At 44.3% G+C, this 4,117-nt stretch overlaps 1 long non-coding RNA gene across 1 annotated transcript; it reads right to left on the bottom strand.

Annotated features, from left to right (window-relative positions):
* Nucleotides 1-201: 201 nt before the first annotated feature.
* LOC122970988 lies at nucleotides 202-1,737 on the bottom strand. The gene is made up of 3 exons (XR_006399376.1): nucleotides 696-1,737; nucleotides 500-612; nucleotides 202-374 (listed from the first exon to the last, which is right to left on the bottom strand). It is a non-coding gene; the product is annotated as an uncharacterized LOC122970988 (long non-coding RNA).
* Nucleotides 1,738-4,117: the final 2,380 nt, after the last annotated feature.

Raw genomic sequence — 4,117 nt, 5'->3', positions numbered from 1 at the left:
GCATTTGAAAAAAGACTAACAGTGAGAATGAGTCTTAGAGAGACATATCACACATTTCAACATATGACAGATGTACACATTTAGCTGGATAGTTTCACTTATCCAAACACACACACTGTGATAAGGTCTTGTGTTAGCAGACTCAAGCATTGGACACAGACAAGGAAGCTGGTGAAGTTTAAAAAGTTTATTTTAGGTGAAAAGAGTAGGAATGGAGTGGTGATGGGAATGTGGCTGGAGCAGAGGCAGAGGGTTGGTGAGGAATGGCAAGCAACAGCGTAGCTAGCGGAGGTAGCGTGGGTATGGCTGGAGAGCTGGCAAGCGGGTTGGCAGGTGAGCTGGCCAGCTGGAAGGCAGGCAGACTGGAGATTATCCTGGGGCACAGGAAACAAATGCATTAATCACAGGCTTAACCAAAGCACGAGGAAAAGTTCTTAGAATACACAGGTTAAGAGGCCGGAGACATAAACTACCTGAAGTAACCAGAAGAGACACTCACCGTGGCTCCAAGGGCTTGACAGAAAGCCTTCTAAACCTGAGAGATGAACTGGGGTCCCTGGTCAAAAACTATGTCAGGACGGATTCCATGCAGGTGGAAGACAGTTTCAGTGGCTGTGGGGAGATGGGAAGAGCCACAAAGTGCACGACTTTGGAAAATCTGTCCACAATAGTGAGAATTACTGTGTTCCTATTACCTTAGGAAGGTGGAAATCTGGTGACAAACTCGAGGGCAATGAGGAACCAGGGCCGACCAGGGACTGGCAGGGATTGGAGCAGGCCGGCAGGTGGTTGGTGAGAGGACTTCGAGCGGGCATACACTGTACAGGCTAGCACAAAGGCACGAATGTCTGCATCCATGGAGGACCACCAGAAGTGTTGTTTCAGGAGGGACAGGGTGTGGTGGATACCAGGGTATCAGGCGAACCTGGAGGTGTGCACTGGAGAGCCTGAGAGTGGACAGAGTTAGATACAAAGAGATGGTTGGGAGAACCATTACCTGGGTCTGGTTCTTTTAGGTGGGCTTCTTGGATGAGGGACTCGACCACCGAGGTGACAGCTGCCACAACACAGGAGGAGGGAAGAATGGTGTCAGGGTCGGCAGGGACTCCATCAGGGATGTATTGATGAGAGAGGGTGTCAGGTTTAATGTTTCAGGAGTCTGGCCAGTAGGTGAGGGTGAAGTTAAAACGACCAAAGAACAGGGACCACCAGGCTTCATGGGAGTTGAGATGCTAGGCGATTTGGATGTAGGCAAGGTTCTTATGGTCCGTCCAAACTACAAAAGGATGTTCTGATCCTTCTAGCCAGTGTCTCCACTCCTCCAAGGTGAACTTCACCACAATGAATCTACAGTAGAAGTTAGCAAAGCCACAGAATCACTGGAGCTCTTTGAGGGATTGCAGTCTTTGCCACTCTGCCACTGTCTGAATCTTTTCTGAGTCTGTTTTCACTTTCCCAATTTCAATAATGTAGCCAAGGAAGCCCACCGAGCCAATGTGGAATTCACATTTCTGTGCCTTGACAAACAATTTGTTTTCCAATAGCCACTGGAGTACTTGACAGACATGTGGGATCAGTGACGACTGGTGACTCAAAAAATTGGGGAGGACAGGAGGAAAACCAACATGGAATCTTACAACAAACCGCATCATACTACATTATTGTGCCCTACCTGATGAAATCAGAGGGGTGGGGGGCAATTTTATATGCCAATAAAACAATTAGCTTTCAAAAACAAAAACCCCTGAGTGGTAAAAAGGCTGCTTATTTAAAGACATTTAGCATTTACATATTGTCTCTAAACAAAGAAGTGCTCATTTTAGCTGTGGAGTGGTTCAGAATGTGTCATTTCACAACAAAGTGAAATTCAAATTTATAGTATTATTCTATTATGACAACAGATTTAGAAATAGAGAAATAGATAACATATCATATCATCATATCCTGTGTATTTTCTAAGTATACAGAAATATATGAAGTACCACAGAGTTTATAATCTGATACAGGTTCAGATCAGTGCTGAACACTAGAAAGATTGAACACTAAAAACATTCATAGATCTAAAAGTGTAGGTTCACAAAAAGTATTAATGCATGTATCAAATACATGACTTACACACTCTTATCTATGTGCACAGCATACAAAATATAGTCTACAAAGCTGACATGTTAGCACTTGTTATTCTAGTTACTTTAAGCTTATTACTCAATTTACGACTCAGCTTAAAAACGAACTGAAGAAATTGTCACAAGCCAGCAGTCAGACCTCCTGCACACTCATTCACTAATTACACAACATCAACAGGTGACTGAACAACCACTCAATTAAAAACTGGATCAAATCCAAATGAATGAGTGAGTCCAGACAGCTCACTGTAATTTCAACAAGCAAACTACCCACAGCGAATTATATGATCTCTGCTGCATTCTTCTTAAGATAAATTCACACAACAGCCACAGAGACATTTAACCATCAGAGATGAAATTAGCGACCAAAGACACAGAGAGAGAGAAGCTGTATCTGACTCATGTTATCTGATGTCTTCTTCTTTCTATCATGGAGATGAAGTATTCATGTCATAACGTCCATTTGTAGCTGTTGGTCATCTTGTTTGTTCCCTAACAGAACTTTGTGGCTGCTGGTTAACCAGTCTGATATCATTAGCAACAATGACAAACAAGCTGACTCCTGGTTGTTTCTCTGGTTGCTTCTCTCTCCAGCCTCCCCAGTGGCGTCCTGCCGCTGCTGCGCTGCACAGTCCAGATCATTTCTCCCGTTAGCTTAACAACAGTCCTTACCAGTCCTTCCATGGATGTATAAAGAGTCCTTCAGGGTACTACAACAAGCTAACTATTACATTGGCTAATGCATGGAGCTATCTACTGCTCGTTATCTACTGTTGCTACTCTGCCTTATAGTGGAGAGAGTTGAAGATGAAATCTGGAAACTATCATTGGACCAAGGCGATGTCAATATTGTATTCTGGGTGTTGATTGGTTTGGGAGGACATCCTCCCTCGGAGCGTCATTTTACACGTCTTGGCCAATCATAGATTAGCATGAAAAAAAATCGATGTAAGAGATCCTGCCCTGAGGAGGACAGCAGGTACCCATCCTCCTCTGTCACCCTTTCTCCCCCACTGCCCCCCACCACCACTTCACACATGCTGCTCTTTCTCCTCCTGCCCTGCAGGTGTCACTGTTGAAGCATTTTAACCAAAATTTCAAAAATGTTTTTTTTCCAAAGAAGAGAGAAAAAATATTTTATAAATGATACTGAGATTTGGTAATGGTTTATTTCAACCAAATATTGTTTTTTATATTTTGATCTCCCTCTTGCCTCTCAAAACATAGAGGAGCAACCTCCTCTGCCTGTATGGACCAGCCTCCACTGTGTGGGATGTGTTCTTCGGGGTTCCAGGAGAAGATCAGGATGTCGTCAAGGAAGACAAAACAGTTGAGGAAATCACAGAGGATGTCATTGACCATGGCTTGGAACACTGGGGGGCATTGGTCAGACCAAAAGGCATAACAAGGTATTTAAAGATTTGATTATGACCAGGTAGTAGGCGTTCCTGAGATCCAGTTTTGAGAAGATGGTAGCTCCTTGAAGGGATTCAAAAGCTGAACTGATTAGGAGCAGAGGGTACTTGTTTTTGATGGTGATGTTGTTGAGTCCACAGTAATCAATGCAGAGGTGAAGGGTCTTGTCTTTCTTTGCCACAAAAAAGAACTCTGTACCGAAGGGGGAGGAGGAGGGTCTGATGAATCCAGAGGCTAGCGGCTAGTGTCTGCCGTAGACATTCAGTGTGGGGTGTACAAGCCAGTTGCAAGGGTTCCTCCTCGGAGGCAACATAAGGGACAGGGGAAAGAGGGGAACTAATCCTTGGGAGAGATGAAGGAGAAGAGTGAGAAGATGACAAAGAACAGCTAGTTTTCTCCCTGCATCTCTCATAAAGGCGATTGTGACCTGATAGCGAGGGAGATTAGCTCATCTAGACTGCCTGACTCGTCCCTGAACCCACTAAGAGTCACTGAGCCCACTAAAGAAAACCACCCGGAGCAACTCATCATTCCACCCAGAATCAGCTGTAAGCATTCTGAACTCAACTTAGTAT

This window comes from Thunnus albacares, chromosome 2 (genome assembly GCF_914725855.1).
Source record: "Thunnus albacares chromosome 2, fThuAlb1.1, whole genome shotgun sequence".
In the NCBI taxonomy this organism is placed as follows: domain Eukaryota; kingdom Metazoa; phylum Chordata; class Actinopteri; order Scombriformes; family Scombridae; genus Thunnus; species Thunnus albacares.
Note: the sequence above shows the minus strand (reverse complement) of the source record. Positions and strands in the feature narration are given on the sequence as shown.